General features: G+C 38.6%; 3 long non-coding RNA genes and 1 pseudogene across 4 annotated transcripts; 2 read left to right on the forward strand and 2 right to left on the reverse strand.

Annotated features, from left to right (window-relative positions):
* The first annotated feature begins 252 nt into the window (after positions 1 to 252).
* LOC121052686 lies at positions 253 to 1,461 on the forward strand. Its single transcript, XR_005809795.1, has 3 exons — positions 253 to 382; positions 599 to 663; positions 1,328 to 1,461. It is a non-coding gene; the product is annotated as an uncharacterized LOC121052686 (long non-coding RNA).
* A 2,385-nt stretch (positions 1,462 to 3,846) lies between these two features.
* LOC112196022 lies at positions 3,847 to 6,192 on the forward strand. The gene is made up of 6 exons (XR_002934882.2): positions 3,847 to 3,924; positions 4,238 to 4,307; positions 4,418 to 4,505; positions 5,128 to 5,374; positions 5,480 to 5,585; positions 5,838 to 6,192. It is a non-coding gene; the product is annotated as an uncharacterized LOC112196022 (long non-coding RNA).
* Positions 6,193 to 10,949: 4,757 nt separating this feature from the next.
* LOC112198586 lies at positions 10,950 to 15,895 on the reverse strand (annotated as a pseudogene).
* LOC121052580 lies at positions 11,887 to 14,370 on the reverse strand. Of its 2 annotated transcripts, none has more exons than XR_005809522.1 (2): positions 13,965 to 14,370; positions 11,887 to 12,593 (listed from the first exon to the last, which is right to left on the reverse strand). It is a non-coding gene; the product is annotated as an uncharacterized LOC121052580 (long non-coding RNA). The 2 variants fall into 2 exon arrangements; XR_005809521.1 differs by having other exon boundaries at positions 11,887 to 12,773.
* Positions 15,896 to 23,008: the final 7,113 nt, after the last annotated feature.

The raw sequence follows: 23,008 nt of genomic DNA on the forward strand, positions 1-23,008 counted from the left end.
AGCCGAGCCGACTGTTGAAAATGAAAAATTCTAGTATACTTCGATGTATGTCATACATTAACTCTTTCAAATATTTTAGGCCATTAGATATAATTAAAATATGAATATATCTAACGGTCTAGAATATTCAATAGTGGTGACCTGCTTACCTGGTAGCCTATGTAAACTTTTTTTTTTTTCAAAGATCTCAATCACATATCCACGCTAAAATTTAGAAACCATAAATTGAAAAGGAGAAGATGAAGAAAAGAGGAAGAAACTCGTCCAGTTTTGTAACAAAATTCATTCAGTTTTTGTCTTGTTTTGTTCTAAGAAAAAACCCTCAAGTGAAGAGGAGAAGACAAGAGGAAGGAGGAAGAGAGTTGAGGAACATATCCCACTCGTAAGTTTTCTTCAATTAACCTTCTTTGCTTCTTGCCATCCTCAAGTAATCATTGTTTGCTTCAATTTGGTGTTCAATTTCCAACCGTCACCATGCAATCGCGATTCCTATTCTCAAGTTTATCAAACCTGAGTCCATCCCAGTGCTTCGATTCCTATTTTCAATGTTCAATTAAGCTTGATTCATTAACCTTGTTTGCTTCGATTTTGCGTTCAGTATATTTGGGAATAGCGAAGACAAGCTGTCACCCTCCAAGATTATATATTCTATGCAACAAGCCTGTAAGTACATAAAAATTCATAATAGATGATCTATCCCAAGTCAAAATTATCAAATAGTCTGGAGCACAGTCCATGAAATTGGCAATTTCTGATTAGTTATAAAGGCTCGATGGAATCCTTCGATTATAAGACTTTAAAGTTTAGTTGGTAGGTTGCGCCATTATCATTTAGATGATAATGGTGATCCATTCTTGTTGACTTGATTGAAGAATAAGACATCTTGGTGGCTTTTAGTTCATGTATATTAGAGGCCATAGCTTGATTTTTTTTTTCCCTTTCCGTGCTGGAGGCAATGGCTTCTGCTAGTGGACATCATAGTCTCATCCTTGGCAAACATAGAACTTATTGACCTCATGTTTATATCATATTTAGAGGGAGATAATAGTCTAGGCAATATCTATTGTTTGCGATAAAGATTAGAAAGCCCGTTAATCTTGTATTTCTGGTATAGTTTAGGACTCACTGCCTAGTATGTTAATCTTACAAGTTACATTTAATTGTTACAATTGCATTTCTTTATGTGTCCTTCTCTAGATGTCTGATGCTATTTCTTTTTTTTAATATATATGCCTTTTGTGTCAACATTGTTGGAATATATGAGTTGAGGCTTGTTCTTACTGTGATAAAAGTATGGTTGGTTAGCTAATTTTTTCGCTTGTTTCAGTGACGTGACATACTAATGTGGTGGGAGTTGGTTGCATATCCATGCCTTGTCTACAAGTTATTTTGTAAATTATAATTGCTGGCAAAGTGATTATGATAAATGCAGATGAGAAGCTCAATATGAGAGTCATGTAAATTAACATATTAGAAAAGAGATCTGATTTGTTATTATAAATCTTACATGTCCTAAATTTCAAATCTATCTTTAAGGAATATATGGTTATCAGAGAAGGGATGTTTCATGTTAATACGAATGGAGATGAAAGCAGTTTATCAGAGTATTCATATACAATCTCTAAGGAGTTGAGCATCAAAGCAGAGGATATCCAACATTGAAAGAAAGGAAATTGATCAGATTCAGGATATATATATGGAACTACCAACGAATCCTTTTGTATAAATCTGTCATTCATTCATAAGATTAGTTTCATCAAAAGATTGAGGTCACAAACACAATGAGCATTTCAATCAGAAAAAATGACAAATACGAAACTCCCAAAATGACGTTAGAATAACAAAGTCTGAGTTAGTGAGTTGTGTATCTCAAGCCTTCTTTTTCCTGCCCAACATAGGTCTCTTGCCAATCATTGAACTACTCGTCCTGGAAGTTGTCAGCCACCCACGCAGTATGGCCAAAACACCCAACCCCGGGAAAGGGAAGTACGTAAACAACAGCTTATCAGTAGCCTTGCCAAACTGAATTAGTTCTGATAATATAGTCACATGAAATTTCACAAAAGCAAAGAATATCAAACAAAATAAAGTTGCAGAGATAGACAATCCAATATAAAACAAAATTTCAACAATTCAACTACCCTTCTGCCGTTCTTCGATAATGTTTTGATTCGATTGAGAGGATGTTTGGTTTATCAAGTTTATGTGCTAGATCTGATATAAAATTTGTGATTTTGAGTTATGGATTCAACAGCAGCAGCAGAAGAAGAAGAGGTATATGTTTGATTTGAGTTTCTTTCAGTTGTCTGAGATTGTGGTTTTGAGTGAGTATTTTGTGTATTTGTATATTAAGATGTGAATGAAGGTGATTTGGCTTTAAGCTTCGGGTTTGGGTTGATGATAGTGTTGCTATCAAAATTGATTAAGATAGAAAAGAGTGGTAGAGGTTATTGAATTCTTTTTTTCTGAATAATTGATCTGATTTTGTTTAGAACCTGCAACACTATGTTAGATAGATGCATCAAGCTCAGATGGCTGTGTGTAATATGCAACTTAGCTTTCCCATTTCATGAAACCTTATTCAAACTTAATAACATGTCAATACCAGACATCAATAACAAATATAACTTGATTCTCAGTTGAATAAGCTAATAATTTATTATTTGCCCGCTGAAATATCGAATTTCAGATCTCTTTTCAGAACTAGCAACGCAACAGATATCACACCAAACCAAAGATTGTCAAACCATTCCTGAATACTTTCCTCTCTTGCAGGTAAACTTCTCTTAATTTTCTGCTTCAATTTGTCTTCTAGATATATGAATTTCTACATTTGGTGTTCTTAGAATTTAAACCAATAAATATTGAAATCACATGTTAATAATATAAATCATTAGATCCAAAACTGAAAATCCAATTGAATAAAAATGAGATTCTAGGTTTTAGAAATTTTGATGATTCCCAAAATAATTTCATTAATTCACCCTTGAACTATAGCCTACGTTGCCCTTTGATATCTGGTGTCCTACTGTTTGGATGAAAGAAATCACTAACTAGATAAAAACGTTAATTACTTGATCATGAAAATCAAAGGACTTTTTACTCTCGGAATATATCACATGAAAAATCTGGGTTAACTTCTTTGTAACTCACACTTATTTTTCCTTCTTCTGAAAATCTCATTGATATTGGAAAAATGCAGTTTGATCTTTAATCCTATAATCTAGAAACTAACATAACAAGAACTTTTCACACTTTCAGAGACAAAAGTTTGCACTGGAAATAAAGAGGAAAGATTACGTTTTTAATCTCCTTCACCTGTTTTGTTATTTAGTAAATGATTCTATTTATGGCTTTCAGTAGAAAATACTGGATTTATGATTGTTTTTTATTTTTATTTTAGACAGTCCAACTCTCATATAAGAAGCTCATTATAGGATAACTTAATTGAACTACTACACAATCTTCAGAAATTTAATTCGTCAAAGAAGTTCAAAATCTCTACTTATGTTTACTGGTAAATACGTTAGGTGAGACCACTCTTTTCAATTTAAATCATTAACAACTTGATGAACTGTAATATATATCATCTATCATAAGAGATTGATTCCTTACCAAGACCAAAACTGCTATATATTTTCTTTCCATTGCAGGGCATTTTAAGAGCACTGATTGAAAATTCCGGAATTTTTTACTTTTGCATCAGAAGTTAACATTGATAAAAAATGCAAAAATTAGATTGGAAGAGAAACGAGTTACTCCATCTATTGATGTAAGCTTCAACATGCTGGTCTTATATGGTTTTAACTTTTAAGAAAGCTAATTAACCACAAAAAATGGAAACAATCATATTTCTTTCTTGCATCTTTGCTTCTCAGATATTCCTGTTAAATTCATCAACTGCAAGTGCCGTCCAAATACAGGGTAACATCAAAACTCTTTAAATTGGATTTATTCCTGTTTTATGGTTTTCTTCACTTTCTCAACACTCTAATCTTTGTTTGTTGGTTATACAAAAGAATACTATATGTAAGGTCAAACAATATATCTGAATTTTCAATTAATATTTCGACTCTAGCAAAATATCCCACAATGTTCAGTTTTAGATCAAATTATATTACTGCATTTGTAAAAGCTTAAGAACTTCTCACCTGGACACCCTTTGTCATTATACTATGCCTCTCATTTTTTTTTTCTTTTTATAATTCCCTTGAGTAACTTATATCTTTATTTTTAGTCCCGCCCTTCAGTATCATGAAAAACAAGAACTTTTTGTTTGAAGATTTAGCAATACATTACTAATACAAGTAAGAGGTTGTTATAATCACATTTAGTTACCAACTTTGCTCATCCTATGACAGTCACTTTATCATTATCTGATCAACTCCGTTTCTAACAATACTCTTTTTTCAAACAGATGTTAAAAAGCTTCACATCTAAGGCATTGACAATTTCCAGATTGCACAGCATTAGTTGTGTCACCTACAGAGCCAGAACTTAATCAGGTATTAGCTTTTGTTCTTATTCTACGTTCCTGATTGATTGCTTTGTACTTTTGGTTGTTTGATTTCAGAACTTTGGTGTTTTGTGATTGAGTTTAGCGATTTACTTGATGTTCTGTGAATAATCATTTTCTGTTCATTACTTTTATTAATCAGTTTGCCATTTCCTTCGATCTACAAACACATAAGTGAAACAAACTTTTACATGCTGAATTGTGTCACAGCCTACTCAAATTCCAAATCAAAATCCTTCAATCACTTGCTATACTACTACAACATCTGTTGGCTACCACTCTCTTTCTACATGCTACTGATCCATATCAAAAATTGTGTCGCTGCCTACTCAAATTTAACAATATATATATATATATATATATATATATATTATATATATATGTTAATGTGTATATGTTCTAGCTGCTACTGAGTATCAACTTTCAATAATCAAATTAAAAATTTAGGATTCAGGGTTAAGGGTTTGTACAAAAACTTCTCAACTGCATAAAAGTTTTTGACGATTTAATATCGAGATCTCTTCTATTGTCCTAAATAATGATCAGCTTTTACTTTATATTTTAAAAACATAGATAGCATGCATAAGTGACATTTACGGTTTACAGTGCAGTATCTCATGATCTGAAACTTGATCTGGCTTCATCAATGGTTTAGTGTTGTCGTAACTCTGGTTGTACTTTACCTGGGTAGTATAAGTCAACCAATTGTAGTATCAAGCTATTGGTTGACTTATACTACACGCGTAAAATTACAATCAAGAACCGACCCATCCAAGTTAGCCAGCAAAATTTTGGTGCAATCTTTGAAATTGGTCTGAAGAAAAAAAATGCTGCAATTGATTGGCTTATACTACACAGGTAAAGTTAGAATCTCTGCGAATGTGATATAATGGTTCTCTTTATTTAAGAAAAGAAAATTAAATTAGTTTTAGTTATCTGTATTAACTGAATTTCAATGGTCAGATCGTGGAATAAGCCACTATTCCAGAGAAAACGACAGCTGTGTCTCGGTTTCTTGATTTCAACCGCAGGAACAAGATAATCTTTCATCATATCTGTCTACCTATGTGTAAGATATCTGCCATAATTTGATTTGATTTCTCAAGGAAGACGAAGAACTTTTGGGTGGTCTCTCATAAAGTTAATATCTTTGCATATAAGCATCAGTATTGCTGAGGCCGAGTTGCCTCCCAGCTCCTACAGATCTATTTGTGTCTGGCTTTAAACTTCTGTGTTCTATTATATGAGTTGTTTAATTTGTTTCATTAGTGTTGATGTTTCTTATAATAATATAGTTGTTTTAATGAATACTACTTTTCAGGGTCTGTGGATCTTTCCAAGTATTAGCCTTTGATGAAGATGTTGCTGAGCTCGACTTACTGAATGAGCTAGGGGATATACAAAGATTAGCCTTTTCTACTTTCGAGAGGATGGATCAGGAGATTTCTCAGTGATCATGAAATTGTTCCACAAATCATAGCATTGGGCTTTCTATGGGAAGACAAGTAGAACATTAAGTGATCGACTCTTCTAAAACTTCTAACTTTGTTACTGTTGGTATTAAGGTGTGAATGTGAAGTGAGAGAGCTAGTAATCTAGGAGTGAAGGAGAATACTTGACCTGTGAATTTTTGCTATTTGGATCCTTTTTGTAATGAAACTGTAAGCTTCATTTGATTTTTGTTAATTGTTAGTTTCATTGAAAACAAAAAAAAAACTGTTATACGACTTGAATGCAGTTATGCTACCCAGAGCAAAGTGCGGAATCTGTAACTAGTAATATATATAGTTGGGAACAAGGATGGGAGGATGGGAACCCACAGTGTCTGGGAATTTCCATCCCTAAGATGTATTATTAAGGATTAAATACTTGGCCTTCTAATTTCACACGTTTAGTCTTTGTACTCTCAGATTTTGGACCAATAGGTCATTTTCATTAATCTCTGTCCAAAACCTCCGTTAAGTAGCTGACGTGGCAATTCCTTCCCCACTAAAATGTCTATCTCCCCTCCCCATCGGCACAGCACTTCAACCCCATCCTCGCCACCTCCACCACCATCGCTTCAGATACGGAACATCCTCAAGTTCAGGGCAATTGTTCACAATCAAGAAAGAGCAAAGCCACCTAAGCGCCGCTTTCCTGCAACCAAATCAATGTGAAGCAGACCACCATCATCTCCAAGCTTCAAATCTCCAAGCAGAACACCCATCATCTCCAAGTCTGAACAATTACTCCAACATTAGAGAGAGGAATTTACAGGGGCTTGAAAGATCGATATGGGTCTCGATATGGGATTTTCATCAAGAATATCGATATGGGTCTCGATCTTCGAGTGCTTCTGTAAAAATACCAGCAACAGGTGGAGACGGCGGACACGACGGAAGTGAGCGGAATAAGATACCATAATAGGTGGTAGTGGTGGTGGCGCAGCTACAGTGGCGCCATTTTTGTGCGCTTCGTCGTGGTTTGGCCTTAGAGGCATCCCTCTTCTCAATCTCTGCTTCTCTCCTCTCCTTTCCCCCAACAAAGGTACTCTCTCTCTCTCTCTCTCTACACAATTTCTGCACCCAAAATCACAACCAATCTGATTCAATTTTGCGTCTTCAATTAATTTAGGGCTCAGAGTTTCCTAGAACAATGCCCCTTCGATTTGAGCTTTCGTGCAAAACCCAACTTGAAAAGACAGAACCCTTTTCCGCCAGAGGTGTTTGGGCTTGATTTTCCCAGGAAAGTAGTTGTAGAACAAAGCGTTTTGGTCCGGACATTGCTCCTCAGAAACCTCATTAACGACTGCGGAAACTTGTCTGACCCGGACTCGATATGGGCTTCGTGGGTAGCTTCATTTCCTCCCACCAAGCTTCTCTCTCTCTCTCTCTCTCTCTCTATCAAGCTCAAGCTCAAGATTAATGGAAGCTCTCTTGCTCTCTGAAAATCTGAAATGGGTGACTCTGAAGCTCTTTGCTCTATTTTGGCTTCAGTTTTGGTTTCTTCTCTTTTTGGTTTTTTGGGTTTTTCTTGGTGTAGCAGTGTAGGTGAAGGAGGAGAGAAGAGATAAACAGAAAGAAAGAAAAAGAAAAAAAAAGATAAAGAATAAATAAATAAAAATTATAAAAAAATAAAAGTGAGGGTAGAATAGACATTTTAGCAGGGAAGTAATTGCCACGTCAGCTACTTAACGGAGGTTTTAGATGGAGACTAATGGAAATGACCTACTGGTCCAAAATTTGAGAGTACAAATACTAAACGTGTGAAATTAGAAGGCCAGAGTCTGAAGTGTTTTTTAGTCGAAAACTCAAGGATTAAACAGTATTTAATCATATTATTAATGTTATCTTTAATTTTCCAAAATAGAGATTTTTCCTTTTTGTTCATCGTCTAATAAGTCTTCTCTTCATAATAAGAACTTTGAGAAGTATCGAGTTTCATTAAGAGTTGTCATTATGTTAAAAAGTGTATATTGTTGGTAATAGTCTAACAATAGGTCTTAATAGGGTACAAATTTTTTTTTTTTGAAATTAAACTTCATTGAATTAGCGAGAAGTCTCAATAGGGTACAATTATTGTTTGAGCAAATTAAAAAGCCCAAGAAAATGATTTCAACTAGTTTCATTCAATCAAAAGAAACCCTAAGTCGAGCTAAGACCGTCTGCAAATCTCGTTCGTCCAACGGCGCGCGCAACTTCTAGAGGGCCTCCGGGCTCTGCCAGCATCTGTGTGTGGTTGCCGGACGGGTACTCTAATGGTCAGGCTCAGAGGAGGTGATTTGGATGATTTGCTCGAAGTTTGACAGATCGTGCCTTGGAGGCGGGTTTCGATGCCGAATCTCTGTGTTCGTGGCGGTTGGGCATCTCCGTGTGCGTGGTTGGCCTGCTGTGATTCTGGGGTCGGTGACAGTGATGAGGGCTTTAGGTGGACTGCATCGGGCTGGATTCCGGATAAACTCAGGGCATGGTGTCTCAAGTTTTGTTTGGTTTTCAGCCGTTTGGGGTTCATGTTGGAGTTATGGTGACTGGGCTTCGGGATGCAGTGACGATGTGGGCTGTGGCAGCGCCGGACGTGGTGATGATTGGTGGCGGCATAGGACGAAGATGATAGCTTGGGTTGGTTTGCTTAGGCTTAGGTGAAGCTGTCCTTGGGCTGTTCCTATTTGGGCCTAAATAAATTGGGGACCAATGCACTTTTTGTGCTTCTAGTGGGTCTTCTGGAGTAGTACCGAAGGAAGATTCATGCTATTTCAAATGTATTTAATGTCAAATGAGTGCCCTAGTTTCTATGTATCACTGTGGGTACTAGCACAACTTCTTGCTTACCCATAACTGGTAGCAGGAGGGTATGTAATGGTCATTCTGGGTTGTGATCAATATATTGACTTTTTGCCTTGATTAAAAAAAGAAACAATACATCCCACCATAGTTGAACTGTAGAGCTAAATCTGGATCAAGGTATAATTAGCCGAAGAAGGTCCTGGCCAATTCCCGTGGCTACCTTGATCAACGTCAGCGAGATACGCTGAAAGTAGTTTGAATTCTTCACATCAACAACATATTCCACCATAGAACGCACTAAGATAATTTTATCCGAAGATCGTGGTGAAATAGAACGCGCCTCACGCTCCTAGTTAAAAGAGAAAAACCTGACAAAGTGTGTTCTCTCCCGGCCGAACACGGCTGGCGGTCTCGCAGCTGCGTTCCGGCCCAGCAGAGGATTGATGATGAGGAGATGGAGTGGGCTTTCAGGGTGGCGATATGGTCCAGAGAGGGTGGCTGGTTTTCCGATTTCGGGTGGCACGGATCGAACACAATCTGTCTTTCTCAGATCTAGGAAGGAGGCAGGGGTGCAGCAGCGACGAACTTCGGCTTTCCAGTGGTGGTTTCTAGCGTCATCGATCCTGCGTGGGTTGTGGCTGTGGTGATTCAGATCGGATCGAGGTTGCGGAAATCTCGAATGGGATCTGCCTTTGCTTTGGTCTGGGACAGTTTTGTGGCCGTTTGCCTGGTGTAGGGGCTGGTTACGGTGTGACAAGGCGGGAAGCAACGAAGGGATTCGGCGCAACGGCGTATTGTTGCGGGGCGGCGGCGTGGTGGCGACGGGAATGGTTGCATGCTGCGCTTGGTTTTGGCTGTGGGAGGTGGTGTTTGGGCAGGGCCATTGTTCTTGGGTCTCTCTGGTGGTCTTTGGTTTCTGGTTGCTTAGGTTTTCTTTATTTGTTTTTAGTTGTTGTCTTGGTGAAAATAAGTCCCTCCTCTTGTAAGCGAGGGTTTGGGGTTGGTTGTTTCTGTGTCGTGTCGATGCCATTGTTTTGGTGTCATGGTCGGTCTGCTCTGTCTTGGTCTGGTCTTTTGTCGGTACTTTCTGGTTATCAATGTGATGGTGAATCACCCTTACACGTGTTCTGGCTGTTTTGTTCGAACAGGTGAAACCAGTTCATCGTAATGTTGGTGGCTGGGTTATATAGGTACAGATTTGGTTGGTACTCATTGTAGCTCGCGAGTATGGGCGTAGAATTTGGTTAGGGGTTGGGCCTCTTTGGCTCATGGAGGTCACTTATGGTGACGGTCCCGTAACTATAGATCCAATACTTTGTAATCTTTTTTGTTGTTAATGGAATTTTCATCTTCTAAAAAAAAAAAAAAACATATTCCACCATGTCATGTGTATATTGCCAAAATAATAATCGAACAAAATTATTATTCTGTCCCAACTCAACTTTCAACACGAATCATCAGACTATTTTTCATTGGCCACAATGCGAGATGGTCTATACTTTCCCATCCTCCATTACACAGTTATAAAAATCTAAAAAGTAGAGATTGATCCACGCCTAGAGGCCTTTTTGTTGGAGCCCCTGTAAAATGTCGTGATTCTTGGGAATTCCCTGTGTTTGCATCTAAGCCTACATGACACACAAACAATTTAGTAGCATAAAAGCCTACATGACACACAAACAATTTAGTAGCATAAGCTTTGCATTTGTAATAACTTAAGCCTTCTTTATGTGACACCTCTGATATAGTAGCATAAGTTTTTTTTTTTTTGTAATACTTAAAGATAATGAGTTGTTATTAAATTATAAAAATAAAAAAAGATTTTTTAAGAAAATTGTTGAACATTTCCTAAAATGAGCTCTCCTTAAATTAATTGAGAGCCTTTTCTTATCATTGACTTGCTTCAATTTCGCGAAGCAACTTAATTAGTAACACTTTAACATGCATGAGACATCCACCTTGAGTACATCATTAATGCAATAAAACAGGTTTTTTTTTTTGGTTAAAAGAAGACCTTGTTATTAAACCAAAAAGAACATCAAGACATATATAGGAAGGACAATCTCTAAGACCAGAACAGAAATTATTGATAGATGATATAAACTCAGATGCATTGGCCATCATGACATGATTTCAGAATTCAGACCAACAATAATTAAACTTCGCAATCATGATTTGATGATCTCTACCAGAGCTTTCAAGTCTTGAGCTGAACTCCCATTGGGTCCAACAGTCTCTTGAGCAAGCTGTTTAAGGACTCCAACTCTCTGTCTCATTTCTTTTCCTTGCTCAAGCGATAGAGCTTGTTCCAATACCTTAATTGCTCCAGATTTAGTGAAAACGCCGCCCTCGATTCTCATACCGATCTTCCATACAATTGCTACGCTCCGCATATTCAGAATTTCATCAGCAAAATGAGGCCTCCCAATCATAGGCACACCACAAGTTACACTCTCCAAAACTGATTTCCAACCGCCATGTGTAACAAACACCCCTATAGACGGATGATTTAGGATTTGCACTTGGTTCACCCAGGGAACAACTTTTCCAGTGATGTTCTTTCGATAAATCCTTTGGGAAGTCCTCTAGGTTTCCCCTAAATGACCAAAGAAATGGGAACCCCCCTTCCTCTAATGCCTCAGCTAATGCTGCTACCTCCATTGGAGGCAGTGCCCCCACACTTCCAAAGCTGATGTATGCTACTGATGCATGTTTGTGGTTGTCCAGCCATGGTAAGCATACATCCTTCTCCTCCTCGTCATCATCTGATTGTGCTGACGGTACCGAGTACCGAAGTAGATGTAGCGGCCCAACAAGAAGCAACTTCTTGAGTCTTTTCTTCAGCTCCTCGGAAACTTTCAAGTCCATTGTTTCAAAAGAGTTGTCGGCAACCGCAGTTGCTTGTGGCAGCTTCTGTCCAAGGACCAAAATATCGAGTTTCGAGGAAATATCGATGGTCCCGAAAACGGAAATTTCGAGGATATATCGATTTCGATAAAAAATAAAGCAAAATAATGGAAATTTGAAGAAAAATATGGAAATTTTAAGTGAAACTTTTGGATATGTTTGTTTTATCAGTTGTCTACTATATATGAAAAGAAAACCTTGAATAAACATTGTTATATAGTAATTTGTTATAATTTAACATACAACGGTCATTGCTGAATCGTCGACAACTCAGAAATTTTTTGAAATAAACATCTAATTTTTTTTTTATGGCTGGAAACCCAATGGGAGGCTAGGCCATCACGCCTTATATACATTCTTTATACATATCATACATTACACCTTGAATTACATGAGTAACTTAGACCCACGTAGAAGACCTATGAGGTACAAAATCTTCACTATCTTCATCATCTCTATATGTAGAGTCTTGAGTGTATTGTGAAGAATAGTCATTAAATGATACCTCCCCTCTGTAGTTTTGCATGTATTGACTTACATGCCAACCATATGGGTCCGGGGGGATTGGCTGCGGGTTTTGGTGCTGGTAGTTATAGTAGGGATCATGCATTGCTTGACTTTGGCCATAACCATAATCATTTGAAGATTGTCCTTCAGATTGTGTCCATGAGTTGTCACTTGATTGCATCTCATAAGGCGTCATGTATGCTGGCTAAGGCATTGCCAAGTTTTGCCCATAAGAGTAAGGTTCATAATTGCTTCCTCCCACACCAAATGAGTCAAAAGTGGGAGATAAAAATCATCTTCATGCCTTGACATGCTTCCTTGACCTCTTTCCATTGGTGTATAGTGTTTTCCTATAGCACCAATACCCGATCCTGCTCTCCTACTCCCATGATCTTCATCTTGTGTTGCATGTGTGAAGTTTGGAGAGAAATCATGAGAAAGGAGAAATCATGCAAGAATGGAGAGAAATCATGAGAAATTTCGGAAGTTTCGGAAATATCGCTAATTTCGGCGATATATCGGAAAATTTCCAAAATTTCGTCCGAAAGTTGCTTGGTATGTTACCGATATATCGGACCCTAAAAAAAAATGAAATTTTCGACAAAACTACAGATTTTAGTGGTTGCTACACATGGTCAAAGTAAAGCTAGTTTAATTATATTGTTGATGCAAGCTGGGAAGCAACAGATATAAAAAATGAAACTTGTTTATAGATTCATGATAACAAGAAGACAAGAAAAATGTTCAACCCGGAGCTTGCCCAAGTCAAACGGTGGCTAACAAACAAAAAAAGATGGTATATTAATTGATCTGTTGAAGTACTGATGCCAACAACAAGACACAAGTGCAGCAGCAAGGTTTAATTAAACACTTGCTATGGCAAAAATAAAAACGTGCTGCAAGTCATGGTTTGCTTTGAGTTTCTTTCATATGCAAAAGACAAAAGCCTTTAGAATATTGGGTATTATTCAAAGCATGAAAGCTGCCGTACTTTTGATGGCAAGAATCTTCAATCACATGTATTGCATATATATATATATATATATATACAGATTCTATCCAGAGCGGAGCTCCGCTTTGAAAATTAACGTGTGAAGTTCAAGTTTTTGGTCACTTTTCGGTCGCATATCCACATCTCGACTGTTCAGTTTTTAGGTACTAGTGTATAGATCGTCTTTGAAAATTTTCAGCCAAAATGATGATCGTTAAGGCATTGATAAGTGCCTTAAAGCTAGTACGGTTCAGATTGACAGATTCAGTCATTCCATTGGTTTAAACGAGTTAGATGCCTTAATGATCATCAATTTGGCTGAAAATTTGCAGAGATGATCTATACAGTAGTACCTAAAAACTGAACGGTTGAGATGTGGATATGCAAACGAAAAGTGACTGAAAACTCAAACTTCACACGTTAATTTCAAAGCGGAGCTCCGCTCTGGATTGGATCTATATATATATATATATATATATATATATATATATATATATATATATATATTGCAAACGGTGATGAATGGTGGCAACTACAAAAACAAAATGCAGCAACTAGTTCAATAAAATAATTGCTTTGCCAAAGGACAAAATGTGCTGCAGATTAAAGCTTTAGCAAGTGGGCTGCAGAATGATCGGTGTTGAATACAAACCATGATGCTACGTGCTCGTCTCTCAGTCAGAAGGAAAATTACAGAAAGAAGATGCTCCAGCTTTGGATTTCAACTAAACCCAGACAATTGACAATCAGAAATATGAAGCAATTGATTATGTCGTACCGGAATGGAGAGTCGCACTGGCTATTTGCTTCTGCACCTAAATCGTCCAATCGCCGGAACACGTTTTCTGAACCCACGGCACCGGATCTGGGTAGAATTGATTAAGATCAGTCAGAGTGTGAACAAGAAATTGGAGCTACCAACGAGGATATGAGGACTGAAGCTGCTACGTAATCGAAGACGCAAGAGACAGAATGCAAGAATGGGGTACATGTCCAATCCATTTATACAAGCCTCCGCGATGCAGCTTCTTCTCCGTCTTGGACTACAATAGCTGATGTCCATCTCTGACTTGACCTCTAACTCAGACTCTGATGACCACGCCTAATTTCTCTCAGTCTTATCAAATCGATTGGGATGAGCACGACGAGCTGTTATGCGGCTAGAAGCTTTTCTCTTAGCTATGTGGTTTGGGCCTAGAGTTTCAGATCTGGATTTAAAATTGGGTGTGGACATAAAAAGGATGGGTGTCCAATTGCTGAATTGCGGAAACCAATTTCCGAACAGTTTATCCCGATGTTTGGGCCCGGCTAAATTTGTTATCAACAACACAAAAGCCCATTTACACGGACCAGTAAAATATTCAACACATCGGGGTGCCCAAATTAAATTCCAGCGTCTACAGAAGAAATACACTTGACGGATTCAAAAAAAAAAAAAATATGTACATCCGTTGACACAAAAATTATCTCAACACCAGAAATACAAACGTTTCGAACTACAACGGTTTGATCCCTTTACAGGGTATGTAGGCAATCTAGCGACCCACTAGATGCAATCGCGAGTCCAAACAAAATCCCTAACTCCCTAGTTCATTCAATTCGAATCCTTGGCCTCATCAGTCAAATTCCACCAAACACCAGGAAACGTCAAATCCAAAATCGAATCCCTGGTTCACTTACACCAAATTCGTCCAAACACTATTCCTATTCCAAAAAGCAATACCCTCCAATGGGTCATTCACCCATTGGAATTCTTGAACTACGAATGGCTTGATCCCTCTCCCAGGGTACGTAGGCAACCCATTCAGACATCCGGGTGCAGCCACAAAAATAAACAAACACACACATCCCTACAATTGATTTCTTCACAATAGGAATCAAAGGGTGTTTCCCTGTAATGGGATTGTAATTAAAAGACACATTCTGTCTTGAATGGGTCGAACCCGAAATAATTAAAACTCTGTTCACTAAATGAATACGAGTGAAATTATGTTGGGTGACATTTACGCTCACTGTGTGCAGATTTTCTCTCAAAAGTAAGTCAGATGCTCGGAACTTATTTGAGAATTCTGGAAGAAAATCCAGTGTCTTGTCTTCTTGCCCTACAGAGGTACGTACACAGTAACGTTATGAATGGAAGTTGGTCGATCTATACAAAATGATCGATGTATTGGACGCAATGTAAAAAATAAAGGATATATCCTTACCAGGAGCTCCCACTTTTTCTTTGATCATATTAGTCTCCAGATGAACAAGCAGCGGGCGTGGTCCACTCCATGTAGTCACCCAAGGGACATTCATTTTCTCGGCAATGTCCCCTGAAAACCAAAGAAATGCATCCGAAATCAAGCAGCGGAACTTGTGTCCTGTTTCAGCCTCCACTTCTTTGAGTGCCTCTCAAAGCTTTGAGGTGCCTTGTCAAGGAACAACCCAATTTGCTCCAGCGGAGGTCCAGAGGGGGGCACGTAACCCTCCCGAAAGCCATCCCATACATTGTAAGGCTTTACATTATTCAAGCCCTTGTTGTTGGAACCCGAGAAGACGAAGCTATTTGTTCTAGAATTGCTGAAGAAGGTGAACTTAATGTTCGGGGGCAACGGCCGAAATGGTTCGTATAAATCAGAGAAGAGAGCTGGGATGGGAGGCGAATGGAAAATTTAAAACTACCACAGGGGCTTGAGGATTAGAACTAGCAAGTTTGTGGCTCATTGTTCAAACTTTCAGCCTTTCAATAAAGAAATGAACTAAAATTAAGAGGATCGACTAACAACTTTGAGGAAGGGAAGACTGAAAGAGAGCAGTAGCCAGTTATTTTTTTTTTGGAATACAAGACAGAAGGAACAAATACTATATAATTATGCATATATATATATATATATATATATATATAGAGAGAGAGAGAGAGAGAGAGAGAGAGAGAGAGAGAGAGAGAGAGAGAGAGAGAGAGAGAGAGAGAGAGAGAGAGAGAGAGGACGTACTTGATTAACAAAGTACAATTTTCTTTTTGAATAGAGATTGACCAAGTACATAAGAGGAGCTGAAAATTATGACATTAAATGACCTGACCCAGCTCATTATTATAACTATCCTAAAGTAGAATGAGATTTTGTAATGTTCATTCAATAGTGTTGTGCCTCTTTTGCCCTTGCATTTTCTGAAAATTTACTCTGTTGCCATGGACATGTGTTGGCAACCTGTGTTGATTAACAAAAGGGTTTGGAGGGGACAGAGTCTCTTTATTCCGAACCAGCTATTTGAACCTCTTTGTTAACGGAGACACAGAGAGAGAAGAGAGCTGGGTAGAAGAAGAAGAGATTTCAAATCGAATTTTCAGAGTAGCACATCAAAGAAGTCTTTTCCATAACTCTTTCCCATCCACTGTTATTCAAGTCAACATCAGTGCTTCATTGTTGATTTCTACAAAAATCATGCTCACAGGTAATGTCTATAGCATGCATGGAGTCAGATTGCTTAATTACATCTTTGAGTTTTGTCAATACTAATAAACTCGTTAATTTTTGTGTCTGGAAGAAGAGACATAGAGAGCCAAGAGAGCAGAGGAACAAGGGACGGGGAAGCTCTCAGGGAAATCATCAATCTGGGCAGTCCAACTAATTCGATTTCTTGGTAATTGATTCAAATTGAATCTTGAATTACCCAATTGGTTGAATTTTGATATTTTGTTAATTCATGATTGATCAAGTAGTTTGATTGTGGTGGTTCTTCCAAGTTCAGTATTGAACTGATGCGTATATATATTGGGGAATTTCAAAGAAGGCTTAAAAGTGTCAAAGATCGGCTCAGAGAGATGACGCTGTGGTTCGAACAAGTCATGCTTGAAGATGATGATGAACGAGTTTGGGATAACGTACCAGAAAATTAACAACAAGATCAGATTATCAATACTGAACTTACTGATAAGCATGTTCAAGGTCTTGAAGATACTGCAGTCACTAAGCTACTGGTACCGAATTCGATTCTGAATAATGTGATTAATGATTCTTTGGTTGGTTATTTGTTGATTCTCTGCAGCTTCAGTAATTTCACCTTACATCTGTTACACCATCATTCGTTTATTTTGCTCTGTTGGTGTCAATTTTGGCATCAACGAATCAACGGAAGTTCTGTTGAAATCCAAGTGTAAAGTGGTAGGGTTGTTTTCTTCAAGTGGGCTTATCTTTTCCTTCGATTAGTTTGACCACATAAGCGGCCTCAGTCTTCTACCTCGTGTGACTAAAGATATGGCCTCGGTGGTCTTGTGCCTAGTATTGGTCATCCACCTCTTGTGACTGAATTACTGAAGATATGGCCTCGGTGGTCTTATGCCTAGTCTTGGTCATCCACCTCTTGTGACTGAATTACTGAAGATATGGCCTCAGTGGTCTTGTGCCTAGTCTTAGGCTTCCAAGCTCCCATGTTGGGTGAAAGTGATATCGTGCGGCCTTGGGCTCCCTACGCCGGATGTTGGGCCTCCAAGCTGCCTTGTTGGGTGAAACTGATAGCCTCACCTTGGGCTTCCTTCACCTGATGTTGGGCATCCAAGCTCCTTGTTGGGTGAAACTGACGTCTCAGGCTTCCTTCACCCGATGTTGGGCATCCAAGCTCCTTGTTGGGTGAAACTGATGGTCTCGTCTCAGACTTCCTTCACCTGATGTTGGGCCTCCAAGCTGCCTTGTTAGGTGAAACTGATGGCCTCGCCTTAGGCTTCCTTCACCTGATGTTGGGCCTCCAAGCTGCCTTGTTGGGTGAAACTGATGGCCTCGCCTTAGGCTTCCTTCACTTGATGTTGGGCATCTAAGCTCCTTGTTGGGTGAAATTGATGGCCTCGCCTCGGGCTTCCTTCACCTGATGTTGGGCCTCCAAGCTCCCTTTTTGGGTGAAACTGATCGCCTCGCCTTGGGGTTCATTCACTTAATGTTGGGTATCCAAGCTCCTTGTTAAGTGAAACTGATGTTGGGTGAAACTGATGGCCTCACCTGGGGCTTCCTTCACCTGATGTTGGGCATCCAAGCTGCTTGTTGGATGAAACTAATGGCCTCACCTAGGGCTTCCTTCACCTGATGTTGGGCATCCACGCTCCTTGTCGGGTGAAACTGATAGTCTCGTCTCGGACTTCCGTCACCTGATACTGGGCCTCCAAGCTCCTCCAACTGGCAGAGCTTCATGGCATAGATATTTTGCCATAGTGTTGGGAGAGAAGAGAGAGCTGAAGTCCCTTTCAACCTTGTGAAGGTTAGGTATTTATAGGAGAAGAGGGTTGAGGTGGAAAGGGAAAGGCATGGGCTCAATCCCATAAAATCGGGGTGTCAGGCCCCACTATCTCCTTACTGACACTTCAGGATGGGTTTGACAGAGTTGGTGACAAGTGTTACCACGTAAACCACCCTCTGTCCTCGAATCACTGTTGACATGACAAGAGAGCCATACTGGGTGTCGGAGCTTGACACGTGGAAAAGTTGGTGAGAATTGGTCCTTGACTGTGTCTAAGTGTGAGCCTGATGGTCAAGGCTTTAGGCTTGGAAGTAGTGGTCATGATCCTTAGAGGTCGAGGCTTCTAAGCCTTGGGAGTCGAGTTCTTGGCCTTGGGGGTTGAGGCTCCTGATTCCTTTGGACTATGCTATTATAATAGCTAGGTCACGATATGCTTTGACCTTACCGTCTAAGACGACAAGTCAATAACATGGTGACTGTCTAAGGCCTAAGAGGTGGAGGTCCAAGGTTAAAGACTTGACATACCATGGTTAGGCATCTCACTAGTCATAGTTATTTATGTCTAAGGATTCCTTTTCTTTCTAGATGAAAGGTTTAAGTGCGTTTAGAGTCCTACGTGGATTCTTTGACCTTTCAATGCGTCCTATGTGGAATAGGTTGAAAAGTCAAAAGTATTTGTCGAACCAAATTATGACATCAACATACTCTTCTTATTAGATCTTATTTGAGGAGATGAATTCTTAGTTTCAAACTTGGCATCTCATTGACTCATTTGCAAAATCCCAACAACCACAAGAATTCTGTCTCTATTAGGCAAGTCATTTTTATCTTATGTGTGTCTCTGTATATGTCTTTGTGTATATTTGAGCTTCTGATCAATCAGTGATTGGATTTCTCTTTGTTTGGTTATGATTTGAAAGAAGTTTTCCATTTTACTAATAGATATTGTCCATGCCAATAATGCAGATTCTGTTTTTTTTCCTTCTTTTCATTCTTAGTTTTGTGAATTCATTCTTTGTTCTTTTTTATCTTGAACAGTTGCTGGGTTTGCTGGTTTAACATTTCTTTTACGAATTGGTTCTCTTAGTGGGAATGTAATGACTGAAGCAGAAATTGGTCACTGATCCAAATGGAATATAGGTTTCTTCCAGAGCCTTACAAACCTTCATTTAAATCTATAGTCCAAGCAAAGTTGCATTTTCAAAACACGCTCACCTTTACTATACTGCCAAACATACAGATAATTGCTTAGACACATAAATGACAGTATCAAGCCATTGTGTTAAATAAATTTCCAAAAACAGAAAGAGAAAAATAAAGTTACGATATGAAGTTCCTTAAAAAAAATGGTATTTGTACCTCAAAAACAACTTAGCAGATAGCTTTTCAGAGTGCAGCATTGGTTTCCCATGGCAGATGGTACCAAAATTATGGTCTGTTATAGGCTTAACACCCTATTATGGTTTTTTGTTGGCTATATGATTATATGAATGTGGATCTCAATTTTTCGATTTTCTTTGTCTGGGAATATAATACATGCATGGTCATATTGAGGTCTGCCGGTTGAATGATTTAATATAAAGAGGAAATCAGAATGTAGTCTTGCATGGTACTGGTCAGTGTTCATCGTCACTATATAACTAAACAGAATATGATCATATGTGGGTTTTGTTTGTAGTTTGTTTATTGCACTTGATAAATTATATCATAGCATTTGTATCTTTTCTTTGCTGGTATTGGGCATATAATGAATGGTTTTTTTTATTTTTTTGAAAAGGTAATTTCATTAAATCAATTAACGAGTACACTCGTTTTGAATGACATCCCTTATAATGTCGGGAGCTTGGACGAACCATGATTGGCTATCACGAACCATGATTGGCTATCACTATTCCTCAATGCGTGAGAAGCTAATAGGTGAGCAACCGTATTCGCTTCTCGTTGTACATGAGTAACCTGGAAACAAGTATTTCCCTGAAGCAGGCTCCTAATCTCATCAATCAAAAGGCGCATGGTCGATAGATCTTGATCTTCTTGTTGCAAAGCTTGAACCAAAAGAGCGCAGTCACTCTCAAAAGTTACTTTTGTGTACTGTAAAGTCTGCGCTAGCTGTAAGCCTTCTTTGAGTGCAACTTACTCGGCATGAAAAGGAGAAGTAAGTTGTGCATGAAGGCAGGATGTGCCTGCCAAAAAATCACCCTCACTGTCTCGTAAAACACAGCCAGCTCCTGCACGTCTACTGGAAGCTAAGTATGCTCCATCACAGTTCATCTTGAACTGTCCTGCTATACTCTTTGTCTACTGTTAACAAGTCAACATGAAGCTCAGGGTCTAGTATGGAGTCAACAAATCAACCAATAAAATGCTGTCCAGCTGTAATACATGAAGTGGGCATCTATTGCTGATGTGGATTTACAGACTGTCATAGCTACTAGATTTTTTCATTTTCGTTGCTTTATTTCTGTTACTATAAATAGCTCTTGGGTTGTAATAATTACTTGACTTTATTAATTGGAAAATCTCTCAGATATTTTGTCTGAAACTCTCTCTCTTTCTCTCGGTGAGTTCATCTTCTTCTTCCTTAAGCTCTAAGCTTGTAGAGTCATGGCAGCAATGTTATCATGGTATCAAAGCTTCGGCTCTTGATCCTGTGTGTTATTTCATACCAGTAGTTGTAGTCGATCTTCTTCTCGCTTCCGCATTTAAGCTCATGTATGCTTCGTCAGGTGAAACCCTAGATCTGTGATTTCTACTTCGGTTCTATTTTTCAAGCTTCTATACCTCGTCGAGTAGTTGATCTTAGTGATGGCACCTACTGGTGAGCTCATTCCTTTCTCTAATTTCTGTGATACTTGAGATGATGATTTTTTAGTTGAGATCTGCAGCTAATTCTAGCTATTCATTACTTCGATCTGTGACAATCGTTGACAAAAGTGCATAATCTGTTGAGATGTTTATCTGATTCTCTTGGTTTGTGAAGTTAATGATGAAATTGCTTCAAGTTTGCTATAGATCTGTGATAACATAATAGATTGATAACATAACTGTGTTTGTTGTGAGCAAAATCTTTAATAAAAGTTGTATAACCTGTTTATTTGGGGTAATCTTTGAAGCTATGGCCATGTCACAATCTGAAATCAACTCTCTGCTAAGCACAATAACTGTTCGATTGAGTGAACACAACTTTGTAAAGTGGAGTTTTCAGTTTCAAGCTGTTCTTGAAGGCAATGATCGTTTTGGATACTTTGATGGTTCATATCCATGTCCACCTCGTTTTGCTCTCACTGAGGAAGGTGAAATTACTAGTGAGATTACTATGGCCTATAAATTGTGGAAGAAAACAGATAAAGCTCTGCTTGGCCTTCTAATGGCTACTCTTGATGATGATATCATGGAAATTATAGTTGGTAGTAAGTCCTCACATGAGGCTTGGCTTGCATTAATTGAGAGATTCTCTACTGTCTCCCGAGCTAACATAATACAGCTCAAAACTGATCTTCAAACTATCAAGAAAGGAGCAGACACTATTGACAAATACCTTCAACGCATTAAGCATGCAAGAGACCAGCTAAGTTCTGTGGGAGTAACACTGGTTGATGAGGATATTGTGGTTGTCACACTGAATGGTTTACCAGATGAATATGCAATGATAAAGACTGTCATCAGGGCAAGAGATACTCCAATCTCTCTGAAAGATTTCAGAGCTCAATCACTGGCTGCTGAAAGAGATATTGAGTCACAGCTTGTGCCTCATGTCTCAATGTTTGCAGTGGTTGCAAAAGGTTCATCTTATAGAGGCAACAATAGCTCACAATTTTCTGGGGCATCGAGCTCTTACAATGGTGATAAAGGAAAAGCATTATGGAATGATAACTTTTCTAAACCTCAGACCTGGAGCAACAATGGAAAATTCTCCCAAAATAACAACTCAATTGGTGGAGGATTTAAGAGTTATAATGGAATTGAGTGCCAGACTTGTGGGAAGAAAGGACATGCAACAAGTAACTGCTATCAGAACATTGAATGTCACATTTGTCACAAGAAAGGTCACATTGCTAGCAAATGCTTTCAGAACCCTGCTAATACTCAAGGAGCTGAATATAGAAACAATGTTGGTGCTTCTCCTGAGTGTCAAATTTGCAGCAGGAAGGGACACACTGCTATCAACTGTTTCTATAGAGGTGATATACCTTCTGATCATCCTTCTCTCTCAGTGGTGGTGTATCAAATTTGTGGATTGAAGGGACATGTTGCACTTAACTGTCATCATAGAAGCAACTATGCCTATCAAGGTTCTGAGCCTCCAGCTTCACTTACTGCTATGTCTGCCCACACTGGCTGTACTGGTGCAAGTTCTTCATCTTCATCTTGCACTAACAATGCTGAGGTGTGGATTGGTGATATTGGGGCAACTCAATTAAATGACATCTGATCTGAGAAACCTATCCATTGCTCATCCATTTGACTCCAACAACACCATTACTATTGGTAATGGAGAAGGTTTGCATGTTAAGCATATTGGGTCTGGACAAATTACACCTGCAAAGCACACTTTTAAATTGAATACTGTGCTTTATGTTCCTAGCTTAGCAGTTAATATGCTTTCTTTTA

The sequence above is a fragment of the Rosa chinensis genome, chromosome 4 (assembly GCF_002994745.2).
Source record: "Rosa chinensis cultivar Old Blush chromosome 4, RchiOBHm-V2, whole genome shotgun sequence".
Classification (NCBI taxonomy): domain Eukaryota; kingdom Viridiplantae; phylum Streptophyta; class Magnoliopsida; order Rosales; family Rosaceae; genus Rosa; species Rosa chinensis.